A 17,444-nucleotide genomic window follows, 5' to 3' on the forward strand; every position below is an offset into this window, starting at 1 on the left:
AACCTTCTACATCGCATTGATTTGAAGCTAAATCATGAGTTTCGCATGGATTAGAAGCTAACACGTTTCTTTCGCCTGCATTTGAAGCTATATCATTTATATCGCAAGTATTTCAAGCTAAATCATTTGTTAAGCATGGATTTGAAGGTAAACCTTCTACATCGCATTGATTTGAAGCTAAATCAAGTTTATCGCATGGATTTTGAAGCTAACTCGTTTGATCGTCTGCATTTGAAGCCATATCACTTATATCCCAAGTGCTTGAAGCTAAATCATTTTTTAAGCATGGATTTGAAGTTAAACCTTCTACATCGCATTGATTTGAAGCTAAATCAAGTTTATCACATGGATTTTGAAGCTAACTCGTTTGATCGTCTGCATTTGAAGCTATATCACTTATATCCCAAGTGTTTGAAGCTAAATTATTTGTTAAACATGAATTTGAAGGTAAACCTTCTACATCACACTGATTTGAAGCTAAATCATGAGTTTCGCATGGATTAGAAGCTAACTCGTTTGTTTCGCCTGCATTTGAAGCTTTATCACTTATATCCCAAGTGTTTGAAGCTAAATCATTTGTTGCGCATGGATTTGAAGGTAAAACTTCTACATCGCATTGATTTGAAGCTAATTCAAGTTTATCGCATGGATTTTGAAGCTAACTCGTTTGATCGTCTGCATTTGAAGCTATATCACTTATATCCCAAGTGTTTGAAGCTAAATTATTTGTTAAGCATGGATTTGAAGGAAAAACTTCTACATCGTATTGATTTGAAGCTAAATCATGAGTTTCGCATGGATTAGAAGGTAACTCGTTTGTTTCGCCAGCATTTGAAGCTATATCACTCATATCCCAAGTGTTTGAAGCTAAATTATTTGTTAAGCATGGATTTGAAGGTAAAGCTGCTACAATATTGATTTGAAGCTAAATCATGAGTTTCGCATGGATTAGAAGCTAACTCGTTTGTTTCGCCTGCATTTGAAGCTATATCATTTATATCGCAAGTATTTGAAGCTAAATCATTTGTGTTGCATGGATTTGAAGCTAATCCTTCTACTTCACATTGATTTGAAGCTAAACAAGTTTATCGCATGGATTTTGAAGCTAACTCGTTTGATCGTCTGCATTTGAAGCTATATCACTTATATCCCAAGTGTTTGAAGCTAAATTATTTGTTAAGCATGGATTTGAAGGTAAACCTTCTACATCGCATTGATTGGAAGCTAAATCAAGTTTATCGCATGGATTTTGAAGCTAACTCGTTTGATCGTCTGCATTTGAAGCTGTATCACTTATATCCCAAGTGTTTGAAGCTAAATTATTTGTTAAGCATGAATTTGAAGGTAAACCTTCTACATTGCATTGATTTGAAGCTAAATCATGAGTTTCGCATGGATTAGAAACTAACTCGTTTGTTTCGCCTGCATTTGAAGCTATATCATTTATATCGCAAGTATTTGAAGCTAAATCATTTGTGTTCCACGGATTTGAAGCTAATCCTTCTACTTCGCATTCATTTGAAGCTAAATCAAGTTTATCGCATGGATTTTGAAGCCAACTCGTTTGATCGTCTGCATTTGAAGCTATATCACTTATATCCCAAGTGTTTGAAGCTAAATTATTTGTTAAGCATGGATTTGAAGGTAAACATTCTACAATATTGATTTGAAGCTAAATCATGAGTCTCGCATGGATTAGAAGCTAACTCGTTTGTTTCGCCTGCATTTGAAGCTATATCATTTATATCGCAAGTACTTGAAGCTAAATCATTTGTGTTGCATGGATTTGAAGCTAATCCTTCTACTTCGCATTGATTTGAAGCTAAATCAAGTTTATCGCATGGATTTTGAAGCTAACTCGTTTGATCATCTGCATTTGAAGCTATATCACTTATATCCCAAGTGTTTGATGATAAATTATTTGTTAAGCATGAATTTGAAGGTAAACCTTCTACATCACATTGATTTGAAGCTAAATAATGAGTTTCGCATGGATTAGAAGCTAACTCGTTTGTTTCGCCTGCATTTGAAGCTATATCACTAATATCGCAAGTATCTGATGCTAAATCATTTGTTTCGAATGGTTTTTAATCTAAACCTTCTACATCTCATTCATTTTAAGCTAAATCATATGCATGGCATGGATTTGAAGATAACTCGTTTCTTTCTTCTGCATTTGAAGCTATATCACTTATATAGCACGTGTCTGAAGCTAAATCACTTGTTTCGCGTGGACTTGAAGCTAACTCGTTTGATCGTCTGCATTTCAAGCTATATCACTTATATCCCAAGTGTTTGAAGCTAAATTATTTGTTAAGCATGGATTTGAAGGTAAAACTTCTACATCGCATTGATTTGAAGCTAAATCAAGTTTATCGCATGGATTTTGAAGCTAACTCGTTTGATCGTCTGCATTTGAAGCTATATCACTTATATCCCAAGTGTTTGAAGCTAAATTATTTGTTAAGCATGGATTTGAAGGTAAACCATCTACATCGCATTGATTTGAAGCTAAATCATGTGTTTCGCATAGATATGAAGCTAACTCGTTTGTTTCGTCTGCATTTGAAGCTGTATCATTTATACCGCAAGTGTCTGAACCTAAATCATTAGTTTCGCATGGATTTGAAGCTAAACCTACTACATCGCATTGATTTTCAGCTAAATCAAATGCATGGCATGGATTTAAAGATAACTCGTTTGTGTCTTCTGCATTTGATGCTATATCACTTATATCGCAAATGTCTGAAGCTAAATCACTTGTTTCGCGTGGACTTGAAGCTAACTGGTTTGATCGTCTGCATTTGAAGCTATATCACTTATATCCCAAGTGTCTGAAGCTAAATCATTTGTTAAGCATGGATTTGAAGCTAATCCTTCTACTTCGCATTGATTTGAAGCTAAATCATGAGTTTCGCATGGATTAGAAGCTAAATCGTTTGTTTCGCCTGCATTTGAAGCTATATCACTTATATCGCAAGTATTTGATGCTAAATCATTTGTTTCGCATGGATTTCAAGCTAAACCTTCTACATCGTATTGATTTTCAGCTAAATCAAGTGCATGGCATGGATTTGAAGATAACTCGTTTGTTTCTTCTGCATTTGAAGCTATATCATTTATATCGCAAGTATTTGAAGCTAAATCATTTGTTAAGCGTGGATTTGAAGGAAAACCTTCTACATCGCATTGATTTGAAGATAAATCATGAGTTTCGCATGGATTAGAAGCTAACACGTTTGTTTTGCCTGCATTTGAAGCTATATCATTTATATCGCTAGTATTTGAAGCTAAATCATTTGTGTTGCATGGATTTGAAGCTCATCCTTCTACTTCGCATTGATTTGAAGCTAAATCAAATTTATGGCGTGGACTTGAAGCTAACTCGTTTGAACGTCTGCATTTGAAGCTATATCACTTATATCCCAAGTGTTTGAAGCTAAATTATTTGATAAGCATGGAATTGAAGGTAAACCTTCTTCATCGCATTGATTTGAAGCTAAATCATGAGTTTCGCATGGATTAGAAGCTAACTCGTTTGTTTCTCCTACATTTGAAGCTATATCATTTATATCGCAAATATTTGAAGCTAAATCATTTGTGTTGCATGGATTTGAAGCTCATCCTTCTACTTCGCATTGATTAGAAGCTAAATCAAGTTTATCGCATGGATTTTGAAGCTAACTCGTTTGATCGTCTGCATTTGCAGCTATATCACTTATATCCCAAGTGTTTGAAGCTAAATTATTTGTTAAGCATGGATTTGAAGGTAAACCTTCTACATCGCACTGATTTGAAGCTAAATCATGAGTTTCGCATGGATTAGAAGCTAACACGTTTTTTTCGCCTGCATTTGAAGCTATATCATTTATATCGCAAGTACTTGAAGCTAAATCATTCGTGTTTCATGGATTTGAAGTTAATCCTTCTACTTCGCATTGACTTGAAGCTAAATCAAGTTTATCGCATGGATTTTGAAGCTAACTCGTTTGATCGTCTGCATTTGAAGCTATATCGCTTATATCCCAAGTGTTTGAAGCTAAATTATTTGTTAAGCATGGATTTGAAGGTAAACCTTCTACATCGCATAGATTAGAAGCTAAATCATGAGTTTCGCATGGATTAGAAGCTAACACGTTTGTTTCGCCTGCATTTGAAGCTATATCATTTATATCGCAAGTATTTGAAGCTAAATCATTTGTGTTGCATGGATTTTAAGCAAATCCATCTACTTCGCATTTATTTGAAGATAAATCAAGTTTATCGCATTGATTTTTGAAGCTAACTCGTTTGATCGTCTGCATTTGAAGCTATATCACTTATATCGCAAGTGTCTGAAGCTAAATCACTTGTTTCGCGCGGACTTGAAGCTAACTCGTTTGATCGTCTCCATTTCAAGCTATATCGCTTATATCCCAAGTGTTTGAAGCTAAATTATTTGTTAAGCATGGATTTGAAGATAAACCTTCTACATCGCATTGATTTGAAGCTAAATCATGAGTTTCGCATGGATTAGAAGCTAACTCGTTTGTTTCGCCTGCATTTGAAGCTATATGATTTATATCGCAATTATTTGAAGCTACATCATTTGTGTTGCACGGATTTGAAGCTAATCCTTCTACTTCGCATTGATTTGAAGCTAAATCAAGTTTATCGCATGGATTTTGAAGCTAACTCGTTTGATCGTCTGCATTTGAAGCTATATCACTTATATCCCAAGTGTTTGAAGCTAAATTATTTGTTAAGCATAGATTTGAAGGTAAACCTTCTACATATTGATTTGAAGCTAAATCATGAGTTTCGCATGGATTAGAAGCTAACTCGTTTGTTTCGCCTGCATTTGAAGCTATATGATTTATATCGCAATTATTTGAAGCTACATCATTTGTGTTGCACGGATTTGAAGCTAATCCTTCTACTTCGCATTGATTTGAAGCTAAATCAAGTTTATCGCATGGATTTTGAAGCTAACTCGTTTGATCGTCTGCATTTGAAGCTATATCATTTATATCCCAAGTGTTTGAAGCTAAATTATTTGTTAAGCATGAATTTGAAGGTAAACCTTCTACATCACATTGATTTGAAGCTAAATCATGAGTTTCGCATGGATTACAAGCTAACACGTTTGTTTCGCCTGCATTTGAAGCTATATCATTTATATCGCAAGTATTTGAAGCTAAATCATATGTTAAGCATGGGTTTGAAGGTAAACCTTCTACATCGCATTGATTTGAAGCTAAATCAAGTTTATCGCATGGATTTTGAAGCTAACTCGTTTGATCGTCTGCATTTGAAGCCAAAATCACTTATATCCCAAGTGTTTGAAGCTAAATCATTTTTTAAGAATGGATTTGAAGGTAAACCTTCTACATCGCATTGATTTGAAGCTAAATCATGTGTTTCGCATAGATATGAAGCTAACTCGTTTGTTTCGTCTGCATTTGAAGCTGTATCATTTATACCGCAAGTATCTGAACCTAAATTATTTGTTTCGCATGGATTTGAAGCTAAGCCTTCTACTTCGCATTGATTTGAAGCTAAATCAAGTTTATCGCATGGATTTTGAAGCTAACTCGTTCGATCGTCTGCATTACAAAGCTATATCACTTATATCCCAAGTGTTTGAAGCTAAATCATTTGTTGCGCATGGATTTGAAGGTGAACCTTCTACATCGCATTGATTTGAAGCTAAATCATGAGATTCGCATGGATTAGAAGCTAACTCGTTTGTTTCTCCTGCATTTGAAGCTATATCACTTATATCGCTAGTGTCTGAAGCTAAATCACTTGTTTAGCGTGGTCTTGAAGCTAACTCGTTTGATCGTCTGCATTTGAAGCTATATCACTTATATCCCACGTGTCTGAAGCTAAATCATTTGTGTTGCATGGATTTGAAGGTAAACCTTCTACATCGCATTGATTTGAAGCTAAATCATGAGTTTCGCATGGATTAGAAGCTAACACGTTTGTTTCGCCTGCATTTGAAGCTATATCATTTATATCGTAAGTATTTGAAGCTAAATCATTTGTGTTGCATGGATTTTAAGCTAATCCTTCTACTTCGCATTGATTTGAAGCTAAATCAAGTTTATCGCATGGATTTTGGAGCTAACTCGTTTGATCGTCTGCATTTGAAGCCATATCACTTATATCCCAAGTGTTTGAAGCTAAATCATTTTTTAAGAATGGATTTGAAGGTAAACCTTCTACATCGCATTGATTTGAAGCTAAATCATGTGTTTCGCATAGATATGAAGCTAACTCGTTTGTTTCGTCTGCATTTGAATCTGTATCATTTATAACGCAAGTATCTGAAACTAAATCATTTGAAGCTATATCACGTATATCCAAAGTGTTTGAAGCTAAATCATTTGTTGTGCATGGATTTGAAGGTAAACCTTCTACATCGCATTGATTTGAAGCTAAATCATGAGTTTCGCATGGATTAGAAGCTAACTCGTTTGTTTCGCCTACATTTGAAGCTATATCATTTATATCGCAAGTATTTGAAGCTAAATCATTTGTGTTACATGGATTTGAAGCTCATCTTTCTACTTCGCATTGATTTGAAGCTAAATCAAGTTTATCGCATGGATTTTGAAGCTAACTCGTTTGATCGTCTGCATTTGAAGCTATATCACGTATATCCAAAGTGTTTGAAGCTATATCATTTGTTGTGCATGCATTTGAAGGTAAACCTTCTACATCGCATTGATTTGAAGCTAAATCATGAGTTTCGCATGGATTAGAAGATAACTCGTTTGTTAGGCCTGCATTTGAAGCTATATCATTTATATCGCAAGTATTTGAAGCTAAATCATTTGTGTTGCATGGATTTGAAGCTAATCCTTCTACTTCGCATTGATTTGAAGCTAAATCAAGTTTATCGCATGGATTATGAAGCCAACTCGTTTGATCGTCTGCATTTGAAGCTATATCTCCTATATCCCAAGTGTTTGAAGCTAAATCATTTTTTAAGCATGGATTTGAAGGTAAACCTTCGACATCGCATTGATTTCAAGCTAAATCATGTGTTTCGCATGGATTATAAGCTAACTCGTTTGTTCCTCCTGCATTTGAAGCTATATCACTTATATCGCAAGTATCTGATGCTAAATCACTTGTTTCGCGTGGACTTGAAGCTAACTCGTTTGATCGTCTGCATTTGAAGCTATATCACTTATATCCCAAGTGTCTGAAGCTAAATCACTTGTGTTGCATGGATTTGAAGCTAATCCTTCTACTTCGCATTGATTTGATGCTAAATCAAGTATATCGCATGGATTTTGAAGCTAACTCGTTTGATCGTCTGCATTTGAAGCTATATCACTTATATCCCAAGTGTTTGAAGCTAAATTATTTGTTAAGCATGGATTTGAAGGTAAACCTTCTACATCGCATTTATTTGAAGCTAAATCATGAGTTTCGCATGGATTAGAAGCTAACTCGTTTGTTTCGCCTACATTTGAAGCTATATCAATTATATCGCAAGTATTTGAAGCTAAATCATTTGTGTTGCATGGATTTGAAGCTCATCCTTCTACTTCGCATTGATTTGAAGCTAAATCAAGTTTATCGCACGGATTTTGAGGCTAACTCGTTTGATCGTCTGCATTTGAAGCTATGTCACTTATATCCCAAGTGTTTGAAGCTAAATCATTTGTTGTGCATGGATTTGAAGGTAAACCTTCTACATCGCATTGATTTGAAGCTAAATCATGAGTTTCGCATGGATTAGAAGCTAACTCGTTTGTTAGGCCTGCATTTGAAGCTATATCATTTATATCGCAAGTATTTGAAGCTAAATCATTTGTGTTGCATGGATTTGAAGCTAATCCTTCTACTACGCATGGATTAGAAGCTAACTCGTTTGTTTCGCCTGCATTTGAAGCTATATCATTTATATCGCAAGTATTTGAAGCTAAATTATTTGCTAAGCTTTGATTTGAAGGTAAACCTTCTACATCGGATTGATTTGAAGCTAAATCATGAGTTTCGCATGGATTAGAAGCTAACTCGTTTGTTTCGTCTGCATTTGAAGCTGTATCATTTATACCGCAAGTATCTGAACCTAAATTATTTGTTTCGCTTGGATTTGAAGCTAAGCCTTCTACTTCGCATTGATTTGAAGCTAAATCAAGTTTATCGCATGGATTTTGAAGCTAACTCGTTCGATCGTTTGCATTACAAAGCTATATCACTTATATCCCAAGTGTTTGAAGCTAAATCATTTGTTGCGCATGGATTTGAAGGTGAACCTTCTACATCGCATTGATTTGAAGCTAAATCATGAGATTCGCATGGATTAGAAGCTAACTCGTTTGTTTCTCCTACATTTGAAGCTATATCACTTATATCGCAAGTATCTGATGCTAAATCATTTGTTTCGCATGGATTTGAATCTAAACCTTCTACATCGCATTGATTTTCAGCTAAATCAAGTGCTTGGCATGGATTTGAAGATAACTCGATTGTTTCTTCTGCATTTGAAGCTATATCACTTATATCGCAAGTGTCTGAAGCTAAATCACTTGTTTAGCGTGGTCTTGAAGCTAACTCGTTTGATCGTCTGCATTTGAAGCTATATCACGTATATCCCAAGTGTTTGAAGCTAAATCATTTGTTAAGCATGGATTTGAAGGTAAACCTTCTACATCGCATTGATTTGAAGCTAAATCATGAGTTTCGCATGGATTACAAGCTAACACGTTTGTTTCGCCTGCATTTGAAGCTATATCATTTATATCGCAAGTATTTGAAGCTAAATCATTTGTTAAGCATGGATTTGAAGGTAAACCTTCTACATCGCATTGATTTGAAGCTAAATCAAGTTTATCGCATGGATTTTGAAGCTAACTCGTTTGATCGTCTGCATTTGAAGCCATATCACTTATATCCCAAGTGTTTGAAGCTAAATCATTTTTTAAGAATGGATTTGAAGGTAAACCTTCTACATCGCATTGATTTGAAGCTAAATCATGTGTTTCGCATAGATATGAAGCTAACTCGTTTGTTTCGTCTGCATTTGAATCTGTATCATTTATAACGCAAGTATCTGAAACTAAATCATTTGTTTCGCATGGATTTGAAGCTAATCCTTCTACTTCGCATTGATTTGAAGCTAAATCAAGTTTATCGCATGGATTTTGGAGCTAACTCGTTTGATCGTCTGCATTTGAAGCTATATCACGTATATCCAAAGTGTTTGAAGCTAAATCATTTGTTGTGCATGGATTTGAATGTAAACCTTCTACATCGCATTGATTTGAAGCTAAATCATGAGTTTCGCATGGATTAGAAGATAACTCGTTTGTTAGGCCTGTATTTGAAGCTATATCATTTATATCGCAAGTATTTGAAGCTAAATCATTTGTGTTGCATGGATTTGAAGCTAATCCTTCTACTTCGCATTGATTTCAAGCTAAATCAAGTTTATCGCGTGGATTTTGAAGCTAACTCGTTTGACCGTCTGCATTTGAAGCTATATCACTTATATCCCAAGTGTTTGAAGATAAATTATTTGTTAAGCATGGATTTGAAGGTAAACCTTCTACATCGCATTGATTTGAAGCTAAATCATGAGTTTCGCATGGATTAGAAGCTAACTTGTTTGTTTCGCCTACATTTGAAGCTATATCATTTATATCGCAAGTATTTGAAGCTAAATCATTTGTGTTACATGGATTTGAAGCTCATCTTTCTACTTCGCATTGATTTTGAAGCAAAATCAAGTTTATCGCATGGATTTTGAAGCTAAATCATTTGTTAAGCATGGATTTGAAGGTAAACCTACTACATCGCATTGATTTGAAGCTAAATCAAGTTTATCGCATGGATTTTGAAGCTAACTCGTTTGATCGTCTGCATTTGAAGCCATATCACTTATATCCCAAGTGTTTGAAGCTAAATCATTTTTTAAGAATGGATTTGAAGGTAAACCTTCTACATCGCATTGATTTGAAGCTAAATCATGTGTTTCGCATAGATATGAAGCTAACTCGTTTGTTTCGTCTGCATTTGAATCTGTATCATTTATAACGCAAGTGTCTGAAGCTAAATCACTTGTGTTGCATGGATTTGAAGCTAATCCTTCTACTTCGCATTGATTTGATGCTAAATCAAGTATATCGCATGGATTTTGAAGCTAACTCGTTTGATCGTCTGCATTTGAAGCTATATCACGTATATCCAAAGTGTTTGAAGCTAAATCATTTGTTGTGCATGGATTTGAATGTAAACCTTCTACATCGCATTGATTTGAAGCTAAATCATGAGTTTCGCATGGATTAGAAGATAACTCGTTTGTTTCGCCTACATTTGAAGCTATATCATTTATATCGCAAGTATTTGAAGCTAAATCATTTGTGTTACATGGATTTGAAGCTCATCTTTCTACTTCGCATTGATTTGAAGCAAAATCAAGTTTATCGCATGGATTTGAAGCTAACTCGTTTGATCGTCTGCATTTGAAGCTATATCACGTATATCCCAAGTGTTTGAAGCTAAATCATTTTTTAAGCATGGATTTGAAGGTAAACCTTCGACATCGCATTGATTTCAAGCTAAATCATGTGTTTCGCATGGATTATAAGCTAACTCGTTTGTTCCTCCTGCATTTGAAGCTTATATCACTTATATCGCAAGTATCTGATGCTAAAGTCACTTGTTTTAGCGTTGGTCTTTGAAGCCTAACTCGTTTGAATCGTCTGCATTTGAAGCTATATCACGTATATCCCAAGTGTTTGAAGCTAAATCATTTGTATAAGCATGGATTTTGAAGGTAAACCTTCTACATCGCATTGAGTTTGAAGCTAAATCATGAGTTTCGCATGGATTACAAGCTAACACGTTTGTTTCGCCTGCAATTTGAAGCTATATCATTTATATCGCAAGTATTTGAAGCTAAATCATTTGTTAAGCATGGATTTGAAGGTAAACCTTCTACATCGCATTGATTTGAGAGCTAAATCAAGTTTATCGACATGGATTTGAAGCTTAACTCGTTTGATCGTCTGCATTTGAAGCCATATCACTTATATCCCAAGTGTTTGAAGCTAAATCATTTTTTAAGAATGGATTTGAAGGTAAACCTTCTACATCGCATTGATTTGGAAGCTAAATCATGTGTTTCGCATAGATATGAAGCTAACTCGTTTTGTTTCGTCTGCATTTGAATCTGTATCATTTATAACGCAAGTATCTGAAACTAAATCATTTGTTTCGCATGGGATTTGAAGCTAATCCTTCTACTTCGCATTGATTTGAAGCTAATCAAGTTTATCGCATGGATTTTTGGAGCTAACTCGTTTGATCGTCTGCATTTGAAGCTATATCACGTATATCCAAAGTGTTTGAAGCTAAATCATTTGTTGTGCATGGATTTGAATGTAAACCTTCTACATCGCATTGATTTGAAGCTAAATCATGAGTTTCGCATGGATTAGAAGATAACTCGTTTGTTTCGCCTACATTTGAAGCTATATCATTTATATCGCAAGTATTTGAAGCTAAATCATTTGTGTTACATGGATTTTGAAGCTCATCTTCTACTTCGCATTGATTTGAAGCAAAATCAAGTTTATCGCATGGGATTTTGAAGCTAACTCGTTTGATCGTCTGCATTTGAAGCTATATCACGTATATCCCAAGTGTTTGAAGCTAAATCATTTTTTAAGCATGGATTTGAAGGTAAACCTTCCGACATCGCATTGATTTCAAGCTAAATCATGTGTTTCGCATGGATTATAAGCTAACTCGTTTGTTCCTCCTGCATTTGAAGCTATATCACTTATATCGCAAGTATCTGATGCTAAATCACCTTGTTTAGCGTGGTCTTGAAGCTAACTCGTTTGATCGTCTGCATTTGAAGCTATATCACGTATATCCCAAGTGTTTGAAGCTAAATCATTTGTTAAGCATGGATTTGAAGGTAAACCTCTCTACATCGCATTGATTTGAAGCTAAATCATGAGTTTCGCATGGATTACAAGCTAAACACGTTTGTTTCGCCTGCATTTGAAGCTATATCATTTATATCGCAAGTATTTGAAGCTAAATCATTTGTTAAGCATGGATTTGATAAGGTAAACCTTCTACATCGCATTGATTTGAAGCTAAATCAAGTTTATCGCATGGATTTTGAAGCTAACTCGTTTGATCGTCTGCATTTGAAGCCATATCACTTATATCCCAAGTGTTTGAAGCTAAATCATTTTTTAAGAATGGATTTGAAGGTAAACCTTCTACATCGCATTGATTTGAAGCCTAAATCATGTGTTTCGCATAGATATGAAGCTAACTCGTTTGTTTCGTCTGCATTTGGCAAGTATCTGAAACTAAATCATTTGTTTCGCATGGATTTGAAGCTAACTCCATTCTACTTCGCATTGATTTGAAGGCTAAATCAAGTTTATCGCATGGATTTTGGAGCTAACTCGTTTGATCGTCTGCATTTGAAGCTATATCACGTATATCCAAAGTGTTTGATGCTAAATCATTTGTTGTGCATGGATTTGAATGTAAACCTTCTACATCGCATTGATTTGAAGCTAAATCATGAGTTTCGCATGGATTAGAAGATAACTCGTTTGTTAGGGCCTGTATTTGAAGCTATATCATTTATATCGCAAGTATTTGAAGCTAAATCATTTGTGTTGCATGGATTTGAAGCTAATCCTTCTACTTCGCATTGATTTCAAGCTAAATCAAGTTATCGCGTGGATTTTGAAGCTAACTCGTTTGACCGTCTGCATTTGAAGCTATATCACTTATATCCCAAGTGTTGAAGATAAATTATTTGTTAAGCATGGATTTGAAGGTAAACCTTCTACATCGCATTGATTTGAAGCTAAATCATGAGTTTCGCATGGATTAGAAGCTAACTCGTTTGTTTCGCCTACATTTGAAGCTATATCATTTATATCGCAAGTATTTGAAGCTAAATCATTTGTGTTACATGGATTTGAAGCTCATCTTTCTACTTCGCATTGATTGAAGCAAAATCAAGTTTATCGCATGGATTTTGAAGCTAAATCATTTGTTAAGCATGGATTTGAAGGTAAACCTACTACATCGCATTGATTTGAAGCTAAATCAAGTTTATCGCATGGATTTTGAAGCTAACTTCGTTCGATCGTCTGCATTTGAAGCCATATCACTTATATCCCAAGTGTTTGAAGCTAAATCATTTTTTAAGAATGGATTTGAAGGTAAACCTTCTACATCGCATTGATTTGAAGCTAAATCATGTGTTTCGCATAGATATGAAGCTAACTCGTTTGTTTTCGTCTGCATTTGAATCTGTATCATTTATAACGCAAGTGTCTAAAGCTAAATCACTTGTGTTGCATGGATTTGAAGCTAATCCTTCTACTTCGCATTGATTTGATGTCTAAATCAAGTATATCGCATGGATTTTGAAGCTAACTCGTTTGATCGTCTGCATTTGAAGCTATATCACGTATATCCAAAGTGTTTGAAGCTAAATCATTTGTTGTGCATGGATTTGAATGTAAACCTTCTACATCGCATTGATTTGAAGCTAAATCATGAGTTTCGCATGGATTAGAAGATAACTCGTTTGTTTCGCCTACATTTGAAGGCTATATCATTTATATCGCAAGTATTTGAAGCTAAATCATTTGTGTTACATGGATTTGAAGCTCATCTTTCTACTTCGCATTGATTGAAGCAAAATCAAGTTTATCGCATGGATTTTGAAGCTAACTCGTTTGATCGTCTGCATTTGAAGCTATATCACGTATATCCCAAGTGTTTGAAGCTAAATCATTTTTTAAGCATGGATTTGAAGGTAAACCTTCGACATCGCATTGATTTCAAGCTAAATCATGTGTTTCGCATGGATTATAAGCTAACTCGTTTGTTCCTCCTGCATTTGAAGCTATATCACTTATATCGCATGTATCTGATGCTAAATCACTTGTTTCGCGTGGACTTGAAGCTAACTCGTTTGATCGTCTGCATTTGAAGCTATATCACTTATATCCCAAGTGTCTGAAGCTAAATCACTTGTGTTGCATGGATTTGAAGCTAATCCTTCTACTTCGCATTGATTTGATGCTAAATCAAGTATATCGCATGGATTTTGAAAGCTAACTCGTTTGATCGTCTGCATTTGAAGCTATATCACTTATATCCCAAGTGTTTTGAAGCTAAATTATTTGTTAAGCATGGATTTGAAGGTAAACCTTCTACATCGCATTTATTTGAAGCTAAATCATGAGTTTCGCATGGATTAGAAGCTAACTCGTTTGTTTCGCCTACATTGAAGCTATATCAATTATATCGCAAGTATTTGAAGCTAAATCATTTGTGTTGCATGGATTTGAAGCTCATCCTTCTACTTCGCATTGATTTGAAGCTAAATCAAGTTTATCGCATGGATTTTGAGGCTAACTCGTTTGATCGTCTGCATTTGAAGCTATGTCACTTATATCCCAAGTGTTTGAAGCTAAATCATTTGTTGTGCATGGATTTGAAGGTAAACCTTCTACATCGCATTGATTTGAAGCTAAATCATGAGTTTCGCATGGATTAGAAGCTAACTCGTTTGTTAGGCCTGCATTTGAAGCTATATCATTTATATCGCAAGTATTTGAAGCTAAATCATTTGTGTTGCATGGATTTGAAGCTAATCCTTCTACTACGCATGGATTAGAAGCTAACTCGTTTGTTTCGCCTGCATTTGAAGCTATATCATTTATATCGCAAGTATTTGAAGCTAAATTATTTGCTAAGCTTTGATTTGAAGGTAAACCTTCTACATCGGATTGATTTGAAGCTAAATCATGAGTTTCGCATGGATTAGAAGCTAACTCGTTTGTTTCGTCTGCATTGAAGCTGTATCATTTATACCGCAAGTATCTGAACCTAAATTATTTGTTTCGCTTGGATTTGAAGCTAAGCCTTCTACTTCGCATTGATTTGAAGCTAAATCAAGTTTATCGCATGGATTTTGAAGCTAACTCGTTCGATTCGTTTGCATTACAAAGCTATATCACTTATATCCCAAGTGTTTGAAGCTAAATCATTTGTTGCGCATGGATTTGAAGGTGAACCTTCTACATCGCATTGATTTGAAGCTAAATCATGAGATTCGCATGGATTAGAAGCTAACTCGTTTGTTTCTCCTACATTTGAAGCTATATCACTTATATCGCAAGTAACTGATGCTAAATCATTTGTTTCGCATGGATTTGAATCTAAACCTTCTACATCGCATTGATTTTCAGCTAAATCAAGTGCTTGGCATGGATTTGAAGATAACTCGATTGTTTCTTCTGCATTTGAAGCTATATCACTTATATCGCAAGTGTCTGAAGCTAAATCACTTGTTTAGCGTGGTCTTGAAGCTAACTCGTTTGATCGTCTGCATTTGAAGCTATATCACGTATATCCCAAGTGTTTGAAGCTAAATCATTTGTTAAGCATGGATTTGAAGGTAAACCTTCTACATCGCATTGATTTGAAGCTAAATCATGAGTTTCGCATGGATTACAAGCTAACACGTTTGTTTCGCCTGCAATTTGAAGCTATATCATTTATATCGCAAGTATTTGAAGCTAAATCATTTGTTAAGCATGGATTTGAAGGTAAACCTTCTACATCGCATTGATTTGAAGCTAAAATCAAGTTTATCGCATGGATTTGAAGCTAACTCGTTTGATCGTCTGCATTTGAAGCCATATCACTTATATCCCAAGTGTTTGAAGCTAAATCATTTTTTAAGAATGGATTTGAAGGTAAACCTTCTACATCGCATTGATTTGAAGCTAAATCATGTGTTTCGCATAGATATGAAGCTAACTCGTTTGTTTCGTCTGCATTTGAATCTGTATCATTTATAACGCAAGTATCTGAAACTAAATCATTTGTTTCGCATGGATTTGAAGCTAATCCTTCTACTTCGCATTGATTTGAAGCTAAATCAAGTTTATCGCATGGATTTTGGAGCTAACTCGTTTGATCGTCTGCATTTGAAGCTATATCACGTATATCCAAAGTGTTTGAAGCTAAATCATTTGTTGTGCATGGATTTGAATGTAAACCTTCTACATCGCATTGATTTGAAGCTAAATCATGAGTTTCGCATGGATTAGAAGATAACTCGTTTGTTAGGCCTGTATTTGAAGCTATATCATTTATATCGCAAGTATTTGAAGCATAAATCCATTTGTGTTGCATGGATTTGAAGCTAATCCATCTACTTCGCATTGATTTCAAGCTAAATCAAGTTATCGCGTGGATTTTGAAGCTAACTCGTTTGACCGTCTGCATTTGAAGCTATATCACTTATATCCCAAGTGTTTGAAGATAAATTATTTGTTAAGCATGGATTTGAAGGTAAACCTTCTACATCGCATTGATTTGAAGCTAAATCATGAGTTTCGCATGGATTAGAAGCTAACTCGTTTGTTTCGCCTACATTTGAAGCTATATCATTTATATCGCAAGTATTTGAAGCTAAATCATTTGTGTTACATGGATTTGAAGCTCATCTTTCTACTTCGCATTGATTTGAAGCAAAATCAAGTTTATCGCATGGATTTTGAAGCTAAATCATTGTTAAGCATGGATTTGAAGGTAAACCTTCTACATCGCAATGATTTGAAGCTAAATCAAGTTTATCGCATGGATTTTGAAGCTAACTCGTTTGATCGTCTGCATTTGAAGCCATATCACTTATATCCAAGTGTTTGAAGCTAAATCATTTTTTAAGAATGGATTTGAAGGTAAACCTTCTACATCGCATTGATTTGAAGCTAAATCATGGTGTTTCGCATAGATATGAAGCTAACTCGTTTGTTTCGTCTGCATTTGAATCTGTATCATTTATAACGCAAGTATCTGAAACTAAATCATTTGTTTCGCATGGATTTGAAGCTTAATCCTTCTACTTCGCATTGATTTGAAAGCTAAATCAAGTTTATCGCATGTTTTGGAGCTAACTCGTTTGATCGTCTGCATTTGAAGCTATATCACGTATATCCAAAGTGTTTGAAGCTAAATCATTTGTTGTGCATGGATTTGAATGTAAACCTTCTACATCGCATTGATTTGAAGCTAAATCATGAGTTTCGCATGGATTAGAAGATAACTCGTTTGTTAGGCCTGTATTTGAAGCTATATCATTTATATCGCAAGTATTTGAAGCTAAATCATTTGTGTTGCATGGATTTGAAGCTAATCCTTCTACTTCGCATTGATTTCAAGCTAAATCAAGTTTATCGCGTGGATTTTGAAGCTAACTCGTTTGACCGTCTGCATTTGAAGCTATATCACTTATATCCCAAGTGTTTGAAGATAAATTATTTGTTAAGCATGGATTTGAAGGTAAACCTTCTACATCGCATTGATTTGAAGCTAAATCATGAGTTTCGCATGGATTAGAAGCTAACTCGTTTGTTTCGCCTACATTTGAAGCT

The sequence above is a fragment of the Megalopta genalis genome, unplaced genomic scaffold, assembly GCF_051020955.1.
Source record: "Megalopta genalis isolate 19385.01 unplaced genomic scaffold, iyMegGena1_principal scaffold0020, whole genome shotgun sequence".
Lineage (NCBI taxonomy): Eukaryota > Metazoa > Arthropoda > Insecta > Hymenoptera > Halictidae > Megalopta > Megalopta genalis.